The sequence below is a fragment of the Ranitomeya imitator genome, chromosome 10, assembly GCF_032444005.1.
Source record: "Ranitomeya imitator isolate aRanImi1 chromosome 10, aRanImi1.pri, whole genome shotgun sequence".
NCBI classification, from domain to species: Eukaryota; Metazoa; Chordata; class Amphibia; order Anura; family Dendrobatidae; genus Ranitomeya; species Ranitomeya imitator.
Genome location: NC_091291.1, coordinates 24,052,252 through 24,073,579, shown reverse-complemented (window position 1 = coordinate 24,073,579; position 21,328 = coordinate 24,052,252). Strand labels below are relative to the sequence as shown.

The following is a 21,328-nucleotide window of genomic DNA, read 5'->3' as shown; positions in this document are numbered from 1 at the left end:
CCTGCAACTGCCCCTCAACCAAGCACAACCGCAGATTTGACAACGGGAACTTTGGCCCACATGGCGGATTATGCCTTGCGTATCCTCAAAAGGGACACACGCATTACAAAAATGATGAACGATGACGATTACTGGTTGGCCTGCCTCCTTGATCCTCGCTATAAAGGCAAATTGCAAAATATTATGCCACATGAGAACTTGGAACTAATATTAGCAACAAAACAATCAACTCTTGTTGACCGTTTGCTTCTGGCATTCCCTGCACACAGCGCCCGTGATCGTTCTCACACGAGCTCCAGGGGCCAGCAGACCAGAGGTGTTAGAGGGGCAGAAATCAGAAGTGGCGTTGGCCAGAGGGGTTTTCTGACCAGGTTGTGGAGTGATTTTTCTATGACCGCAGACAGGACAGGTACTGCAGCATCAATTCAAAGTGACAGGAGACAACATTTGTCCAGTATGGTTACAAACTATTTTTCATCCCTTATCGACGTTCTCCCTCAACCGTCATTCCCATTTGATTACTGGGCATCCAAATTAGACACCTGGCCAGAATTGGCAGAATATGCATTGCAGGAGCTTGCTTGCCCGGCAGCTAGTGTCCTATCAGAAAGAGTATTCAGTGCTGCAGGTTCAATACTAACAGAAAAAAGGACTCGTCTGGCTACCCAAAATGTAGATGATCTAACCTTCATTAAAATGAACCACAACTGGATTTCAAAATCTTTTGCCCCACCCTGCCCGGCTGACACCTAGCTTTCCTATGAAAAGGTCTTGCCTGTGGACTATTCTGAATGACTTTTCCAATCTCGTAATTTTCTTCACCTGATTGTCCAGCATACGACATGTTTCCACCTCACGAAATGGCCAAACTCCCCACACGGGGCCGTGCTATCGCCACTTTGCGCTTGGACCCTTGAGAGTGCTGTTTGTCTGAAGAGGTGGGTGTGGCCGCTTTTGGTCGACGACACTGCCACTGGGTCCCTCATAGTACAATAAAGTGTCTCTGGCGGTGGTGGTGCGCACCCAACGTCAGACACACCGTTGTAATATGAGGGGCCCTGTGCCTGTACCGCCGGCCACAAGACAGTTCCCCCCCCCCAGCTCAAACAGTGCTCTACCACTAGCAAAATTATCTCTCACAGCTTCACCAATGTGTAGTCTAGGCGCTGACATCCTTCAATGCCTGGCACTGACAATACCATTGTTTTGACATTTTTGTTATGTTAGGCCTTCGAAGCCTGTCTGCGGTCCCTTCTTTCTACAACTACTACACTGACCAGGCCACTGCTGGCCGTGTTACCCTGGAACCAATTTAAAAGTGCCTACAGTCAGCCCAATTTTGTTATGTTAGGCCTTCGAAGCCTGTCTGCCGTCACTCCTTCCACTAGACTTCCACTGACCAGACCACTGCTGCCCGTGTACCCCTGGAACAAATTTAAAAGTGCCTACAGCCAGCCCAAGTTTGTTATGTTAGGCCTTGGAAGCCTGTCTGCGGTCACTCCTTCCACTGACCAGACCACTGCTGCCCATGTACCCCTGGAAACAATTTAAAAGTGCCTACAGCCAGCCCAAGTTTGTTATGTTAGGCCTTAGAAGCCTGTCTGCGGTCACTCCTTCCACTAGACTTCCACTGACCAGACCACTGCTGCCCGTGTACCCCTGGAACCAATTTAAAAGTGCCTACAGCCAGCCCAAGTTTGTTATGTTAGGCCTTAGAAGCCTGTCTGCGGTCACTCCTTCCACTAGACTTCCACTGACCAGACCACTGCTGCCCGTGTACCCCTGGAACCAATTTAAAAGTGCCTACAGCCAGCCCAAGTTTGTTATGTTAGGCCTTGGAAGCCTGTCTGCGGTCACTCCTTCCACTGACCAGACCACTGCTGCCCGTGTACCCCTGGAACCAATTTAAAAGTGCCTACAGCCAGCCCAAGTTTGTTATGTTAGGCCTTGGAAGCCTGTCTGCGGTCACTCCTTCCACTAGACTTCCACTGACCAGACCACTGCTGCCCGTGTACCCCTGGAACCAATTTAAAAGTGCCTACAGCCAGCCCAAGTTTGTTATGTTAGGCCTTGGAAGCCTGTCTGCGGTCACTCCTTCCACTAGACTTCCACTGACCAGACCACTGCTGCCCGTGTACCCCTGGAACCAATTTAAAAGTGCCTACAGCCAGCCCAAGTTTGTTATGTTAGGCCTTGGAAGCCTGTCTGCGGTCACTCCTTCCACTGACCAGACCACTGCTGCCCGTGTACCCCTGGAACCAATTTAAAAGTGCCTACAGCCAGCCCAAGTTTGTTATGTTAGGCCTTGGAAGCCTGTCTGCGGTCACTCCTTCCACTAGACTTCCACTGACCAGACCACTGCTGCCCGTGTACCCCTGGAACCAATTTAAAAGTGCCTACAGCCAGCCCAAGTTTGTTATGTTAGGCCTTAGAAGCCTGTCTGCGGTCACTCCTTCCACTAGACTTCCACTGACCAGACCACTGCTGCCCGTGTACCCCTGGAACCAATTTAAAAGTGCCTACAGCCAGCCCAAGTTTGTTATGTTAGGCCTTGGAAGCCTGTCTGCGGTCACTCCTTCCACTGACCAGACCACTGCTGCCCGTGTACCCCTGGAACCAATTTAAAAGTGCCTACAGCCAGCCCAAGTTTGTTATGTTAGGCCTTAGAAGCCTGTCTGCGGTCACTCCTTCCACTAGACTTCCACTGATCAGACCACTGCTGCCCGTGTACCCCTGGAACAAATTTAAAAGTGCCTACAGCCAGCCCAAGTTTGTTATGTTAGGCCTTGGAAGCCTGTCTGCGGTCACTCCTTCCACTGACCAGACCACTGCTGCCCGTGTACCCCTGGAACCAATTTAAAAGTGCCTACAGCCAGCCCAAGTTTGTTATGTTAGGCCTTGGAAGCCTGTCTGCGGTCACTCCTTCCACTGACCAGACCACTGCTGCCCGTGTACCCCTGGAACCAATTTAAAAGTGCCTACAGCCAGCCCAAGTTTGTTATGTTAGGCCTTGGAAGCCTGTCTGCGGTCACTCCTTCCACTAGACTTCCACTGACCAGACCACTGCTGCCCGTGTACCCCTGGAACCAATTTAAAAGTGCCTACAGCCAGCCCAAGTTTGTTATGTTAGGCCTTGGAAGCCTGTCTGCGGTCACTCCTTCCACTAGACTTCCACTGACCAGACCACTGCTGCCCGTGTACCCCTGGAACCAATTTAAAAGTGCCTACAGCCAGCCCAAGTTTGTTATGTTAGGCCTTGGAAGCCTGTCTGCGGTCACTCCTTCCACTAGACTTCCACTGACCAGACCACTGCTGCCCGTGTACCCCTGGAACCAATTTAAAAGTGCCTACAGCCAGCCCAAGTTTGTTATGTTAGGCCTTGGAAGCCTGTCTGCGGTCACTCCTTCCACTAGACTTCCACTGACCAGACCACTGCTGCCCGTGTACCCCTGGAACCAATTTAAAAGTGCCTACAGCCAGCCCAAGTTTGTTATGTTAGGCCTTGGAAGCCTGTCTGCGGTCACTCCTTCCACTAGACTTCCACAGACCAGACCACTGCTGCCCGTGTACCCCTGGAACCAATTTAAAAGTGCCTACAGCCAGCCCAAGTTTGTTATGTTAGGCCTTCGAAGCCTGTCTGCGGTAACTCCTTCCACTAGACTTCCACTGACCAGACCACTGCTGCCCGTGTACCCCTGGAACCAATTTAAAAGTGCCTACAGCCAGCCCAAGTTTGTTATGTTAGGCCTTCGAAGCCTGTCTGCGGTCACTCCTTCCACTAGACTTCCACAGACCAGACCACTGCTGCCCGTGTACCCCTGGAACCAATTTAAAAGTGCCTACAGCCAGCCCAAGTTTGTTATGTTAGGCCTTGGAAGCCTGTCTGCGGTCACTCCTTCCACTAGACTTCCACTGACCTGACCACTGCTGCCCGTGTACCCCTGGAACCAATTTAAAAGTGCCTACAGCCAGCCCAAGTTTGTTATGTTAGGCCTTCGAAGCCTGTCTGCGGTCACTCCTTCCACTAGACTTCCACAGACCAGACCACTGCTGCCCGTGTACCCCTGGAACCAATTTAAAAGTGCCTACAGCCAGCCCAAGTTTGTTATGTTAGGCCTTGGAAGCCTGTCTGCGGTCACTCCTTCCACTAAACTTCCACTGACCAGACCACTGCTGCCCGTGTACCCCTGGAACCAATTTAATAGTGCCTACAGCCAGCCCAAGTTTGTTATGTTAGGCCTTCGAAGCCTGTCTGCGGTCACTCCTTCCACTAGACTTCCACAGACCAGACCACTGCTGCCCGTGTACCCCTGGAACCAATTTAAAAGTGCCTACAGCCAGCCCAAGTTTGTTATGTTAGGCCTTGGAAGCCTGTCTGCGGTCACTCCTTCCACTAGACTTCCACTGACCAGACCACTGCTGCCCGTGTACCCCTGGAACCAATTTAAAAGTGCCTACAGCCAGCCCAAGTTTGTTATGTTAGGCCTTGGAAGCCTGTCTGCGGTCACTCCTTCCACTAGATTTCCACTGACCATACACTGCTGCCCATGTACCCCTGGAACAAATTTAAAAGTGCCTACAGCCAGCCCAAGTTTGTTATGTTAGGCCTTCGAAGCCTGTCTGCGTCCCGTTCTTTCAACTACAACTACACTGACCAGGCCACTGATGGCCGTGTTCCCCTGGAACCAATTTTAACTTGCCTACAGCCAGCCCTATGTTATTATGTTAGGCCTTCGAAGCCTGTCTGCGTCCCGTTCTTTCAACTACAACTACACTGACCAGGCCACTGATGGCCGTGTTCCCCTGGAACCAATTTTAACTTGCCTACAGCCAGCCCAATGTTAGGCCTTTGATGCCTGTCTGCCGTCACTCCTTCCACTAGGCCTCCACTGACCTGTCTATTGCTGCCCGTGTACCCCTTGAACCAACATCATTAAATATAAAAAAAATTAATTTGATTATAAAAAATAAGATCGTGTTGAGATCTCAAATGCAGACATTTTAACAATCAAAACAAACACACAACAAATATCTGGAACTGTACTACAAAGGTCCAACAGCTACAATTTCTTTCTCCTGCAAGAAGTTAACTGAAAGTTTTTTGGAGTTGTTAACACAGATATGGCATCCACCGAGTGTTGTCCTGTCGCGTCTCCTTTAAATTATTTCCAATAAGATGTTAAACTATTAATTTAATAAAATCAATAATTAAAAAAATAATTGAGTAAGTCAAAAGCACATTGCAAATAAACATTAATTACAAATCAAGAAGCATGGCGCGTCCGAGGGTGAGTAGATACCGAATAAGAATATAATCACCCTCGGATGCGCAATGCTTATTTACAACAGCCTTCCTTCCTAAGAATCAGCCCTTTCGTGGTGTAGAGAGAGGTTGTGTTACACTCCAAGGTGTTCCCCGGGTTGCCTTTCATGAGCTTCGATCTTCCGGCTCTCGTTTAGTAGTTGGTGGAAACTACGCTGCATTAGGCCTACAAATTTGGTATGGGGTGTAGAGACAGGTTGTGTTACACTCCAAGGTTTTCACCAGGTTGCCTTTCCTGAGCTTCGATCTTCATGCTCTCGTTTAGTAGTTGTAGAAAAGTACGCTGAATTAGGCCTACAAAATGGGTATGGGGTGGAGAGAGATGGTGTGTTACACTCCAAGGTGTTCCCCAGGTTGCCTTTCCTGAGCTTCGATCTTCCGGCTCTCGTTTAGTAGCTGTTGGAAACTACGCTGCATTAGGCCTACTAATTGTGTATGGGTGAAACAGTGGCGCATCTGCGGTCCCTCCTTCCACTAGGCCTCCACTGACCTGTCTACTGCGGCCCGTGTACCCCTTGAACCAACCTAATAAAATATTTAAAAAATTAATTTGATTATAAAAAATAAGATCGTGTTGACATCTCAAATGCAGACATTTTAACAATCAAAACAAACACACAACAAATATCTGGAACTGTACTACAAAGGTCCAACAGCTACAATTTCTTTCTCCTGCAAGAAGTTAACTGAAAGTTTTTTGGAGTTGTTAACACAGATATGGCATCCACCGAGTGTTGTCCTGTCGCGTCTCCTTTAAATTATTTCCAATAAGATGTTAAACTATTAATTTAATAAAATCAATAATTAAAAAAATAATTGAGTAAGTCAAAAGCACATTGCAAATAAACATTAATTACAAATCAATAAGCATGGCGCGTCCGAGGGTGAGTAGATACCGAATAAGAATATAATCACCCTCGGACGCGCAATGCTTATTTACAACAGCCTTCCTTCCTAAGAATCAGCCCTTTCGTGGTGTAGAGAGAGGTTGTGTTACACTCCAAGGTGTTCCCCGGGTTGCCTTTCATGAGCTTCGATCTTCCGGCTCTCGTTTAGTAGTTGGTGGAAACTACGCTGCATTAGGCCTACAAATTTGGTATGGGGTGTAGAGACAGGTTGTGTTACACTCCAAGGTTTTCACCAGGTTGCCTTTCCTGAGCTTCTATCTTCAGGCTCTCATTAAATTGTGGTTAAATGGAACAACTGCATTTGGCGTACTAGTTGGTTTGGGGCCTACTATCGGTGTCTGCCACTCCTTGCTGTTCTCCTCCACTGAACAAAGCTGTGCCGCCTGTTTACTACGGTTGCCAATTTTGAACTGCATTTCGACTACTTACTGATTTGGCCCTACTCTCTGTGTCAGCCTCTCATTCCAGTTGTCCTCCACTGTAATGCCCCCTGGTTATTCCTGTGTTACCAATTTTGAACTGCATTTAGCCCACTTTCTTCTTTGGGCCTATATCTGTGTTTCCACTTCATCGTGCCCATTGCCCAGCCAGTGATAGATGAGTCTGCTGGTACATTGACCCATAACGCAACATTCCCCGTGCACGCTACACAACAACATTGTGACCCTGCTGAAAGTCAGGTTGCTCTTCCCGCATACCATACCACCTTACACGGGGACAAAGAGGAAGGTGCAGATGAAAGTGCAGGTTCTTTCATCAGGTGGGGGGAGGAATACTAGTTGGCGACGTCACTGGCACAGGGCCTCTCATAGTACGCAAAAGTGTTGCTGCCGGTGGGAGGCGCCCCCGCCGTGCAAACACACCGCTGTACTTTGAGGGGCCCTGTGCCAGTGCCAATGCCAACGAGTGGGCCCCCCCTGCTTGCTCAGGTTCACAGCACTTGCAAAGTTGAAATACTTACCTCTCCCTGCTCCACTGCCGTGACGTGGTCCAGATTTCCTGGGCCCACTAATTACTTGAACCAGCCCTACCCCCCACAACTTTAGCCAAATGACCCCCAATTTCAAATGCCTTCCAATTATTATAAGGTAAATTACGCTTGACAAGCTTCATTAAGAAGAATGGATGGTTTTGACATTAAAATGGGCACTCTAGGTGTTTTCCTGGCCCCCACTCACTGCCGACTATGCTGCCCCATTGACTTGCATTGGGTTTCGTGTTTCGGTCGATCCCGACTTTACGTCATAATCGGCCGATTTCACTCGACCCGACTTTGGACATAGTCGGGTTTCGCAAAACCCGGCTCGACTCTAAAAAGGTCAAGGTCGCTCAACTCTACTTGTTACCCAATTCCATTGGTCAAGAGAATGGTTGTTTTTTTTTTTTGTATTTTTATTATTAGGAGCTGATCATGCTACACAGGTAGGTGCCAGCTGTGTTATACAGCTGGTACTTGCCAATAATAGCAGTGACTTGAGCTAGCTCAAATTCAGTGGTTTAATATATCAGGCAAAAGTAGTAGTGTACAAATATTATCCAGAGATTTGAACTATGAAAGGTCTTTTTTTTAAAGAACAGTCAGTGCCCCCTCCATACTTCCCTCCTGTCAGCACCCACATAGGGTTTCAGAAGTCAGTTAACGCTGCCATTAACCCTGTAAGTGTGACCAACATTTTACTATTGATGCTGCCTATGCAGCATCAATAGTAAAAACATATAATGTTAAAAATAATAATTAAAAAATTCATTATATTCTCACCTTCCGTCGTCCGCGCCAGCCTTTCCCGCTCCTTGCAACGCTCTGGTCCCAAGAATGCATTGCGGCAACGACCCATGATGACGTAGCGGTCTCATGAGACTGCTATATTATCATGGGTTATTGCTGCAAGGCATTACTGGGAACGGAGCATCGCGATGAGCATCGCTAAAGGCCTGGGCTGGATCCGGGGGCCTCCGGAAGGTGAGTATATAACTCATTTTTATTTTAATTCTTTATTTTAACAGGGATATGGTACCCACATTGCTATATACTGCATGGGCTGTGTTATATACTGCATGGGCTGTGTTATATACTACGTGGGCTGTATTATATACTAAGTGGGCTGTGTTATATACTGTTGGGCTGTGTTACATAGTATGTGGGCTGTGCTCTATACTGCGTGGGCTGTGTTATACACTACGAGAGCTGTGCTATATACTATGTGGCTGCGCTATATACTACGTGGGCTGTGCTATATCCTACGTGGCTGTGCAATATACTACGTGGCTGTGTTATATACTACGTGGCTGTGCTATATACTACATGGCCTGTGTTATATACTGCGTGGGCTGTGGTATATACTACGTGGGCTGTGTTATAATCTGCGTGGCCTGTGCTATATACTACGTGGCTCTGCAATATACTACGTAGCTAAGCAATATACTACATGGGCTGTGCTATATACTATGTGGCTGTGCTATATACTACATGGCTGTGTTATATACTACGTAGCTGTGATATATGCTACGTGGCTGTGCTATATACTACGTGTTGGTCGCGCCCTGCTGGCCGCGAACAATCAGCGATAGGCGCAGTCTGGCCGCGAATTGCCATGGGATTTGAGCCACGCTTCGCTAATTGGTCGCACCCGGCCGGCTGAATCCTGTGTATTCATTGTACTACTCTGAAATCTTCTTAAATAAACTACATACATACATATTCTAGAATACCCAATGCGTTAGAATCGGGCCACCATCTAGTGTTATATATTAATCACCCTCTTTCCCTCATTCCTAAATAGAAAGATTGAAAACAATGAAGCATATTTCATACAGACATATATGTAAAAAGCCCGATCTATCAAACTATAAAAATGTATAACCTATAAACATCATAAAGAAACTATAATTGAAACACCAAAATTGCTGTTTTTCATTTGACATACCATCCGCACTGAAAAATACAATAAAACCAATCAAAATGTTGTACATACCATAAAAAGCTAAAGCTTGAACGCTAAAAAAAAGCAAGCCTTAACACAGCTCCATTAATGGAAAAATGAAAAAGTTATGGATATCAGAAAATTGCAAAACAAACAAATTAATTTTTTAAGCTACTGAAATAATAATAATAATAATAATAATAATAATAATAATAATAATAATAATAATAATAATGTAATTATTCTGATCTTTAGAAACATGGCTGACAGGTCTTTTTAGAGCACATCGAACACCATAAAAATAAAACCCCAAAAACAATGAATAATCTGAGTATTTTATTTCAATGTTTCACCGTACTTGGAATTTTTTTTTTATCATTTTTAGTACATTACTTGGTAAAGTTAATGGTGTCATTAAAAACTACACAAAAAAAAAACATTCCTGGCACATCCATTTATTATGATTTGGGGTTGGGAGACCTTGGAGCATAGTAAATATCTTTTTTAATAAAATAATTTATCCTTGCCAATTTTGATCGATTGTGTTGAATTTACATTTTGCAGATTCACCAATCTCTAATTTTTGCCCATCGAATTGCAAGTTTTTAATAGTTTCTTTAAGAACATGATGCATTCCATCATTCAGCTGATATCTCAGTGTACAAAGCCGAAATGTCACAGCTCCACCCGCTGTATAGTGGTCATTCTTGGGTACTGCAGATTTGCTCCTGTTGAAGTGATTGTGAACTTCTCTGAGCCAGGACTCCATTCATTAGCTATTGTTGACCTCTACAAAGGATATGCTTAAGTACTGATATTTTAGTTAAAGACATCCCTTTTTGGCCCTTATATCATCCATTTCGACATGAAGCAGTAAATTGAGATGCTTATGCTTCTTCCAGACTTAAAGGGAATCTGTCAGTAATATCCACCCTCCTGAGCCGTCTATATGGGCATGTAGATCCTAAGAAGCTGAATAATATGATACCTTGATATGTGCGGTCTGATGTCGTATTCCAGAGAAATCCATGTTTTTCTTAATATGTAAATTAGCTCTTAAGATCTATGGGCGGGAAATACAGTAGATCTGTTTGAAAATCTGCCAACAGAGCTCATTTTAAAGGAGTGTAACCAGTGTGAGACATGTAATGACTGAAAGTCTTTTCTTCTAATCTACATGTCTCACGCTGGTAATGTCCTCTTTCATTTAAAATAATCTCTGCGGGCAAATTCTTATGGAGAACTTTGCCCCACCCAGAGATCTTAACTGCTCATTTACATATTAAGAAAAAATGTGGATTTCTCTGGAGTAAATCATCGGATCGCAGATATCAAGGTATCATTTTATTCAGCTTTCTATTACCTACATTTCCGTAAAGATGGCTTATGAGGGATGATCCTACTGACAAAATCCCTTTAAGCATAGCCCGTTGGGTCACTATATGTCAGTAAGTGTGCTGAGTAGTGTTGAGCGATACCGTCCGATACTTGAAAGTATCGGTATCGGATAGTATCGGCCGATACCCGAAAAATATCGGATATCGCCGATACCGATATCCGATACCAATACAAGTCAATGGGACATCAAGTATCGGAATGTATCCTGATGGTTCCCAGGGTCTGAAGGAGAGGAAACTTTCCTTCAGGCCCTGGGATCCATAGTGAGGTGTAAAATAAAGAATTAAAATAAAAAATATTGATATGCTCACCTCTTCGGCGGCCCCTGGACATCACGCTGGTAACCGGCCGGCTTCTTTGTTTAAAATGAGCGCCTTTAGGACCTGCGAATGACGTCGCGGCTTCTGATTGGTCGCGTGCCGCCCATGTGACCGCCACGCGACCAATCAGAAGCCGCGACGTCATTCGCAGGTCCTCAATTCCTAGAATTAGGAGTTTAGTGAATGAGAATGACGTCGCGGCTTCTGATTGGTCGCGTGGCGGTCACATGGGCGGCACGGGACCAATCAGAAGCCGCGACGTCATTCTCAGGTCCTAAAGGCGCTCATTTTAAACAAAGAAGCCGGCCGGTTACCAGCGTGATGTCCAGGGGCCGCCGGAGAGGTGAGCATATCAATATTTTTTATTTTAATTCTTTATTTTACACATCCCTATTGATCCGATACCGATACCCGATACCACAAAAGTATCGGAACTCGGTATCGGAATTCCGATACCGCAAGTATCGGCCGATACCCGATACTTGAGGTATCGGAATGCTCAACACTAGTGCTGAGTGAGTTACATGTGGATGCATGATAAATAATCTACACAAAAGAAATAAACGCAAACTCCCCGTAAATAAAAGATTTATTTGTTTTTTCGTTTAACAACTTATTGAGGAGGAAATCTCAGTTTGCCGTACATTGAAGTTAAAAAGTAAAGACGAAAAATCATCAACTCGGTGTCGATCAGAGGTTGGGTAACAGTTAGGTGAACAAGGAATAGTTAGATTTCTGTTATAATAGCAGTAGAAGATTCCCAATGGCACGAGTCCAGGTGACTTTATGTGCACTGATATGCTTCATTTCTGCAGGTCATATTGATTTCAGCTTGGATTCCTTCAGATTTATAGACCAGGGGATCAAAATGACAGAAGGATTCTGATGTGCACAACCAAAGAGTGACTGAAGCTAAGAGGGGTCCTGCAAAAGTTTTATAAAGTTTGTTAGAACTTTAACATAAAGGGAGTTTGTAAGGAGGTTTTTCGTAATAAGAATGTACATTTCATCACCATAAATGGTGCCTCCTGGCAGGAAAAACTCAATATCGACCCTCTAACGAGCCTGAGCAAAAGCCAAAACCAAAAAGTCAGTTTGCAGATATTGTGTTTCAGAATATCGCTTCTCATAAGTGCAAAGTGTGAGATTTTTTAATAGCTGGGTAAGAGGCGTCTGACCGGGATCACGTTTCTCCTTGCGGAGAGTGACCTTTCTAGCCTGACAAGCCAAGGTAAGGAGACTTTTAAGCCTTGCAATGCTCATCTGGGAAATATGCAAATTGTCTCTTCAGAGAGGAAGAGGACTAGAACTCGAGTGCCACCTATTGGAAGTAGCAGAATATTGACTTTTAGGATTTCGACTTCCAATAGGTGGCACTAGAGTTCTAATCCTCTTCCACTCTGAAGAGACAAATTGCATATTTCCCAGAGGAGCATTGGAAGGCTTAAAAGTCTCATCACCTTGGCATGTCAGGTTTGACATGTCACTCTCCGTAAGAAGAAACACCACCCCTTCGATGCTAACAGTCAAATATTAACCCTTTAACGAGTCTTGCCATATGAGTTTGTATAAAAGCAAAACCAGAATCTCAATGTGTAGAAGCGATGTTTTAGAGTGTTGCCCCTCATCAGTCCACAGTATGAGATCTGATTCGTCTAGGTGACAGATTTAAGATTGGCATCTAAGGGGAAACATTTCCTCATGGAGAGTGACAAGCCAGGTCTGGCACGTCAGAGTTAAGAGACTTATAGGCCATGCATGTTCTACTGGGAAATTAAATATGTAAATTGTCTTCTCAGAGATGAAAAGGATGCGAAATCTAGTGCCACCTATTGGAAGCAGCAATCTTAAAAGTCCACATCAACTGTTTACTGAGCCTTGCCTTATTACTTGGGTTAAGAAGCCAAAGTAGAATCTCAATTAGAAGACGTAGTATTTTAGGGTATTGCCCCTCATCCTCACTCTGACATGCCAGGCCTGAAAAGACAATTTGCATATTTAGTTTCCCAGATGCCCATGCATGGCATATAAGTCTCCTTAGTCTGACATGCCAGGCTTGGATTGTCACTCTCCGTAAGGAGAAATGTTACCCCTTAGATTAGGATATGTTCACGTATAGCAGTTAATGTAGTTTTTTTTAACAGTTTTTTTTAATGCAAATAAAAAGCAACGGATTACACTTTCATCAAAAACCTAGAGTGAAAGATGCTGAAAGAATTGACATGTGGCAAATTTGAAACAGTTTCACACCTTCAAGGGAAAAAAAAAGCAATATTTTACAAATCTTTCATTTTGCAGGGACAGTAAAATGCTACGTTTTCTAAAGAAAAACACACTTTCAACGAGACTTTCCATATGACTTAGGATAAAAGCCAAACCAAATTCTTAATTTGCAGACACAGTGTTTCAGGGTTTTGCCCCCCTTCAGTGCAAAGTATAGGATCTGATTTTGCTGGGTAAGAAGATAAGACTGTTATCTAAGGAGTAATATCTTAGCCTCTCACTTAATCTAATCTTAAGCCTCACACCAAGTCTTAAGTCTGTCAGCTAGCCAAATCAGATCTCATACTTTGCACTATTGAGGGGCAACACCCCCGAAACAAAGTGGCTGAAGATTGAGATTCTAATTCGGCTTTTATCATAAGACTCGTTAAAATGTTGATATTGACTTTTAGGATTGCTACTTAAAAAAATGGTGGCACTAGAGTTCTAGTCCTCTTCCTCTCTGAAGAAGCAATTTGCATATTTAATTTCACAGTGGAGCTTGCATGGCCTATAAGTCTCCTAACTCTGACATCCCAGGCTTGGCTTGTCACTCTCCACAAGGAGATCCTTTAGATCCAAAGAAGGCTTCTGCACACAAGACAAAGAGATCAGATTTGTTCTGCCAGAGCTGGAGGCTTTCACAGCATCTCTCTGCTCCGTTGGAACTAGTTTGTCCAGCTACTACAAAGAAGTCCATTCATTTACATGGCAGCTGCTCAACACAACAAACTATACTATGGCCCAGCAACAATGGATCACAGGGGAGTTTCCAAAATATTGAAACTATCTTTGATACCTTTCAATTGTGCTGTCTGATGAGCACACATATTCTCATTCCCACGGCATGATATGGTTTCTGAAGTCAAACACCAAGGATCGGTATGTTGGCAGGATCGACAGACCAGTCCATTGGGCTGAGAAAGTTTAGTTGGTACTGAAATGAAGAGAAAAATAAGAAGAGCGTTGAATAGAGAAATCAATAAAAAAATACAAATGTCGATTAATTACAACCTTAAAGGGGTTTCATCTTACTTATAGGACTATGCATAAGGTTCCAGAATGGTTTAGGAGAAAAAAAATGATGCCTATCTACTGAAGTTCCTCATGGGAAGGACTGAGAAGGATGCTCCGCCCCCGCTGGATTTTGATGCCAGCAGAATCTAGTAGCAAGTGAAGGAGCGGCATGCAGATCTGGCCGTAGAGTCAATGAGCTGTTTCTTTTTCCAGAAAAACAGGTATTTTTGGGAAAAGCAGAAAGAAATATGTAGCAAGGAAATGGAAAGAAGTAAATGACTTACGTGAAGGAATATCAGGAGTGCAGTCATCAGTGTCACAACATGAAGTCACCATTCTTACTTTTGTATACAGAGAGGACATGCTGTCCTGCGAGTCACAAGTAAAGGAAGGTGCGCACTCCCTGACCAAAATTGGAGCCGAAATGCCTGCGAATTCCGGAAATACTTCTGAAATTCAAAATATATATAAGTAAATAAATCCTTTTAGCTTTGCATATAATTATTCATGGCAAAAACCACCATATTCTGTGAGATACATTATACGATGGACATCACAAGGACTTGATGGAAACTAATGACTCTCAATGTGGCTTCCTTGGGTTCCTTCACTGTGTCCATCATATTTAAAAAAATATTGACCAAATCTGGACGAAGCCTCCAGCCCAGATTGTTGTCTACTTTGTTTTGATACCTAGAATCATCTCTTGGTTGTATTATTTTATGTAATTTTTATCTCTACATGTTAAAATACCATAAAAAGCTATTAGGCTTAGTCTGCCTTTTCCATACAGCTGAGGTTTCGGGTATTTCTACATTCAGTTGATATAAAACTATAGACAGGTCTGATCTTCATATGTGTAAAGAATAAATATCAGATTTTCGAGCTCTTTCTTGAAGATAGATGTGAGTGTGTAGCAGAGCTCCTACTTGAGCTTTGCTAGAGTCTCCTGTTCCCGAACATTTATGTCCTCAGCTGCACCGCCAGAAGAAAGAACTATGTGTTAACTAGGGTTGAGCGAAACGGATCGGCCAATTTCAAAAGTCGCCGACTTTTGGCAAAGTTGGGTTTCGTGAAACCCGACCCGATCCCACTGTGGGATCGGGTCGGCGATCTTCGCTCCAAAGTCGGGTTTCTAACTAAAGTTAGTAATGTGTATGTGCAAAATTTGGGCGCTGTAGCTATTAAATTTAAGGGTTAAATCGCGGAAAAAATTGGCTTGGGCTCCCACGCAATTTTTTCCGCCAGAGTAGTAAAGCCAGTGACTGAGGGCAGATATTAATAGCCTGGAGAGGGTCCACGGTTATTGCCCCGCCCCCCTGGCTAAAAACATCAGCCCTAAGCCACCCCAGAAAAGGCACATCTGTAAGATGCGCCTATTCTGGCACTTGGCCACTCTCTTCCCATTCCCGTGTAGCGGTGGGATATGGGGTAATGAAGGGTTAATGTCACCTTGCTATTGTAAGGTGACATTAAGCCAGATTAATAATGGATCGTGCCACATTGTCTATAAAATATCGTTAGAGAAAAGTCCCACCTGGAGCATGTGGCGATCTTGTCATCTCTGTCTTGTAACTTTGTTGACTTGGAAAATTAAGAATTCGAAAATGAAAGATGAATGTGGTTAGATGGCTGTGATGCTGACAGTTTATTATGCTGTAGGCAACAGCCTCGATTCATTGCGATACTTCTCTATCGGGCGTATGCTGAAATTAGAAGTGTCGGAGTCATTAAAAAGAAGCATGCCTTTTAATGAATCGGAAGCATATGAAAAATGACGGGCTCCTCCATGTGCCGAACCACAAATCTACTGCACCGGCAGTGACTTTGGCAAAAATCGCTGATGTGAAAGTCGCCTTTTGCAGCAGATCCGGCAGTTTTTCCACATCTGCCGGGTAATGGATCTCTTACGGCAACACTGCGTTCGGCCTCATTCATTCCCTATGGGACTTGCGGACATGTGCGGCACTTGCGGTTTTGCCGCGATCCGGCAAATGCGGTACTTGCAGCAATGGAAAAAAATGCTGCTAGCGGTGTTTTTTGTATCACCGCAAGTGCAGAACTGCAATATCCGCACATGTCTGCAAGTAGCCATCACTACCTGTCCCTGCACCTTGCTAGCTCATCCCTCACTATCCCTCTCTGACCTAAAACTACACGATAAAGCTTTAGGAAAACAATTAACTGACATATTCCTAGGATAATGAGGGCTCAATGCTACGGCGTAGACTGGGACGGGCAGTCTCCGGGTCTCCATTCTCTCTCAGTCCCTGCCTCACTGCCTCTGCATAGACATCCCTCCACCGGACCCGGTAATCACCACTCGCAGTAGCATACCGGCAGAGGTGTATCTAGGGTTTCTGGCACCAGGGGCAAGAATTAATTTTGGTGCCCCCCCACCCCCCCACAGGACATATGCGATTTGCACACTCAGTCATGTACTGACGAGCTCCTCTCCCTAATACTCTCAATGTTCAGTGAAAAACAGAGAAGCAGAAGAGAAGCTCGATGTCACAGGACCATAAGTGTGAAAGTCGCATGTGAGTGAAGTGTCCATGTGACGACTACTGGAACCGGCAGAGCTGAATCCTGACATCGCAGCTTCTGAATTCTCACAACTGCACACTTTTAGGATTCTCCCTTGCCGGTGGACGGTCATGTCAGCACGAGCATGCGATTTGTATACTTCTGGCCACATTCCGACTAGACGTGCCCGGCCTCGGGTCTAGTCAGCATGTGACCGCATTAATGTAAATCGCCAGCACGAGAGAATCCTGACAGCGTGCAGTGCGCACTGTGAGAAGTCAGAAGTCTGCAGTCACAAAGAATGACTGCAGACTCATCACAAACCTGGACATCCCCTTCAATGCTCCTAACATAAATAAAACATGAGAGTTAGTCAGTATCACAAATAACATTTACATCCAGGTACCTGATAGATGACGTCGCCTCTGGAGTCGATCTCCTTCTTTCCTTCATCTTGTCCAGACCCCATGATGAGTTTTCTCAGCCACAGCCGTCTCTGCAGACTTCCATCTTCTCCGCTCTTTTGCAGAAAATCTCCACATGATGCCCTTAAAGATACAAGTGTCATTATAATGCTCCTGAGTAAAACATTTCCCCCCACTATATTGTCTGCACAAAATATGACCCCCACACTGTCCCTCTTATGGTACATGCTCTTCACACTGACCTCTCCTTTCCATACCGGACCCCTCTTCACACTGTCCTCTTACAATGTGTCCCCCCTTTAGGGCCCAGTAATTATACTCCATATTTATACTCCATCCTCCCACCCTGCTTGCATGGCTCCCCCATCCTCCCACCCTGCGTGTATGGCTCCCCCATCCTCCGTGCATGCTCCTCCATCCTCCTCCCCTGCGTGCATGGCTCCTCTATCCTCTCACCCTGCGTGCATGGCTCCCCCATCCTCCTCCCCTGCGAGCATGGCTCCTCTATCCTCTCACCCTGCGTGCATGGCTCCCCCATCCTCTCACCCTGTGTACATGGCTCCCCCATCCTCCTCCCTGACATATAAACAATACACATATATCTATATACTCAGGACATATATACACACAGGACACACATATATACAATACACATATATCTATATACTCAGGACATACTGTATATACACAGGACACACATATATACAATACACATATATCTATATACTCAGGACATATATACACACAGGACACACACATATATACAAGACACATAGATCTATATACTCACGACATATAAACACAGGACACACACATATATACAGGAAACATATATCTATACACTCAGGACATATGTACAAACACAGGACACATACATATATACAGGACACATATATCTATATACTGAGCACATATATACACACAGGACACACATATACAGTATATACAGACAGGTGCAGGTGCCTGGATCCCACGTTCCTTATCTCTGTGACCCTGTGACCCACCACCTCCTCCTCTCACACCCGTTGGGTGGCGCCTCCTGCCGGTAATGATGTGGGCGGCTCCGGGCTGAGACACTGAGGAGCGGAGACACATGGAGCTGCCGGCCGAGCTCCCGGCTCCTGTCCCCGGGGAGGATGCTGCATTACTGCCAGATCTGGACGAGGAGAAGCTGCTGAGTGCCCTGCACACCCGATACCTGCAGCTGCAGGTGTATGTGAGTGACCCGAGATCGCGACAGCTCCCCGCACACTGCGGACAGAGCGTACAGGTGCCCGAGATCACAGGCTCCTCCTCCTCTCTCTCCTGTAGAGTGTAAGCTCTTATGGTCAGTAGGGTCCTCTCTCTCCTGTAGAGTGTAAGCTCTTATGGCCAGCGGGGTCCTCTCTCTCCTGTAGAGTGTAAGCTCTTATGGTCAGTAGGGTCCTCTCTCTCCTGTAGAGTGTAAGCTCTTATGGTCAGTAGGGTCCTCTCTCTCCTGTAGAGTGTAAGCTCTTGTGGTCAGTGGGGTCCTCTCTCTCTCCTGTAGATTGTAAGCTCTTATGGTCAGTGGGGTCCTCTCTCTCCTGTAGAATGTAAGCTCTTATGGTCAGTAGGGTCCTCCCTCTCCTGTAGAGTGTAAGCTCTTATGGTCAGTGGGGTCCTCTCTCTCCTGTAGAGTGTAAGCTCTTATGGTCAGTGGGGTCTTCTCTCTCTCTCCTGTAGAGTGTAAGCTCTTATGGTCAGTGAGGTCCTCTCTCTCCTGTAGAGTGTAAGCTCTTATGGTCAGTGGGGTCTTCTCTCTCCTATAGAGTGTAAGCTCTTATGGTCAGTGGGGTCCTCTCTCTCTTGTAGAATGTAAGCTCTTATGGTCAGTGGGGTCCTCTCTCTCCTGTAGAGTGTAAGCTCTTATGGTCAGTGGGGTCTTCTCTCTCCTATAGAGTGTAAGCTCTTATGGTCAGTGGGGTCCTCTCTCTCTTGTAGAATGTAAGCTCTTATGGTCAGTGGGGTCTTCTATCTCCTGTAGAGTGTAAGCTCTTATGGTCAGTGGGGTCCTCTCTCTCTCCTGTAGAGTGTAAGCTCTTATGGTCAGTGGGGTCCTCTCTCTCCTATAGAGTGTAAACTCTTATGGTCAGTGGAGTCCTCTCTCTCCTGTAGAGAGTAAGCTCTTATGGTCAGTGGGGTCCTCTCTCTCCTGTAGAGTGTAAGATATTATGGTCAGTGGGGTCCTCTCTCTTCTGTAGAGTGTAAGCTCTTATGGTCAGTGGGGTCCTCTCTCTCCTGTAGAGTGTAAGCTCTTATGGTCAGTGAGGTCCTCTCTCTCCTGCAGAGTGTAAGCTCTTATGGTCAGTGGGGTCCTCTCTCTCCTGTAGAGTGCAAGCTCTTATGGTCAGCGGGGTCCTCTCTCTCCTGTAGAGTGCAAGCTCTTATGGTCAGCGGGGTCCTCTCTCTCCTGTAGAGTGTAAGCTCTTATGGTCAGTGGGGTCCTCTCTCTTCTGTAGAGTGTAAGCTCTTATGGTCAGTGGGGTCATCGCTCTCCTGTAGAGTGTAAGCTCTTATGGTCAGCGGGGTCCTCTCTCTCTCCTGTAGAGTGTAAGCTCTTATGGTCAGTGAGGTCCTCTCTCTCCTGCAGAGTGTAAGCTCTTATGGTCAGTTGGGTCCTCTCTCTCCTGTAGAGTGCAAGCTCTTATGGTCAGCGGGGTCCTCTCTCTCCTGTAGAGTGCAAGCTCTTATGGTCAGCGGGGTCCTCTCTCTCCTGTAGAATGCAAGCTCTTATGGTCAGTGGGGTCCTCTCTCTCCTGTAGAGTGTAAGCTCTTATGGTCAGTGGGGTCCTCGCTCTCCTGTAGAGTGTAAGCTCTTGTGATCAGTGGGGTCCTCTCTCTCTTGTAGAATGTAAGCTCTTATGGTCAGTCGGCTCCTCTCTCTCCTGTAGAGTGTAAGCTCTTATGGTCAGTGGGGTCCTCTCTCTCTCCTGTAGAGTGTAAGCTCTTGTGATCAGTGGGGTCCTCTCTCTCTTGTAGAATGTAAGCTCTTATGGTCAGTCAGCTCCTCTCTCTCCTGTAGAGTGTAAGCTCTTATGGTCAGCGGGGTCCTCTCTCTCCTGTAGAGTGTAAGCTCTTATGGTCAGTGGGATCCTCTCTATCTCCTGTAGATTGTAAGTTCTTATGGTCAGTGGGGTCCTCTCTCTCCTGTAGAGTGTAAGCTCTTATGGTCAGTGGGGTCCTCTCTATCCTGTAGAGTGTAAGCTCTTATGGTCAGTGAGGTCCTCTCTCTCCTGTAGAGTGTAAGCTCTTATGGTCAGTGGGATCCTCTCTATCTCCTGTAGAGTGTAAGCTCTTATGGTCAGTGGGGTCCTCTCTCTCCTGTAGAGTGTAAGCTCTTATGGTCAGTGGGGTCCTCTCTCTCTCCTGTAGATTGTAAGTTCTTATGGTCAGTGGGGTCCTCTCTCTCCTGTAGAGTGTAAGCTCTTATGGTCAGTGGGGTCCTCTCTCTCCTGTAGAGTGTAAGCTCTTATGGTCAGTGGGGTCCTCTCTCTCCTGTAGAGTGTAAGTTCTTATGGTCAGCGGGGTCCTGTCTCTCTCCTGTAGAGTGTAAGCTCTTATAGTCAGTGGGGTCCTCTCTCTCTCTCCTGTAGAGTGTAAACTCTTATGGTCAGTGGGGTTCTCTCTCTCCTGTAGAGTGTAAGCTCTTATGGTCAGTGGGGTCCTCTCTCTCCTGTAGAGTGTAAGCTCTTATAGTCAGTGGGGTCCTCTCTCTCCTGTAGAGTGTAAGCTCTTATGGTCAGTGGGGTTCTCTCTCTCCTGTAGAGTGTAAGCTCTTATGGTCAGTGGGGTCCTCTCTCTCCTGTAGAGTGTAAGCTCTTATGGACAGTGGGGTCCTCTCTCTCCTGTAGAGAATAAGCTCTTATGGTCAGTGGGGTCCTCTCTCTCCTGTAGAGTGTAAGCTCTTATGGACAGTGGGGTCCTCTCTCTCCTGTAGAGTGTAAGCTCTTATGGTCAGTGGGGTCCTCTCTCTCCTGTAGAGTGTAAGCTCTTATGGTCAGCGGGGTCCTCTCTCTCTCCTGTAGAGTGTAAGCTCTTATGGTCAGTGGCGTCCTCTCTCTCCTGTAGAGTGTAAGCTCTTATGGTCAGTGGGCTCTCTCTCTCCTGTAGAGTGTAAGCTCTTATGGTCAGCGGGGTCCTCTCTCTCTCCTGTAGAGTGTAAGCTCTTATGGTCAGTGGGGTCCTCTCTCTCCTGTAGAGTGTAAGC

General features: G+C 45.8%; 1 long non-coding RNA gene across 1 annotated transcript; it reads right to left on the bottom strand.

Moving 5' to 3' along the window:
• Positions 1 to 11,452: 11,452 nt before the first annotated feature.
• On the bottom strand, positions 11,453 to 14,584 carry LOC138652048 (uncharacterized). Its single transcript, XR_011315558.1, has 3 exons — positions 14,434 to 14,584; positions 13,932 to 14,069; positions 11,453 to 11,794 (listed from the first exon to the last, which is right to left on the bottom strand). It is a non-coding gene; the product is annotated as an uncharacterized lncRNA (long non-coding RNA).
• Between the last annotated feature and the right edge of the window lie 6,744 nt (positions 14,585 to 21,328).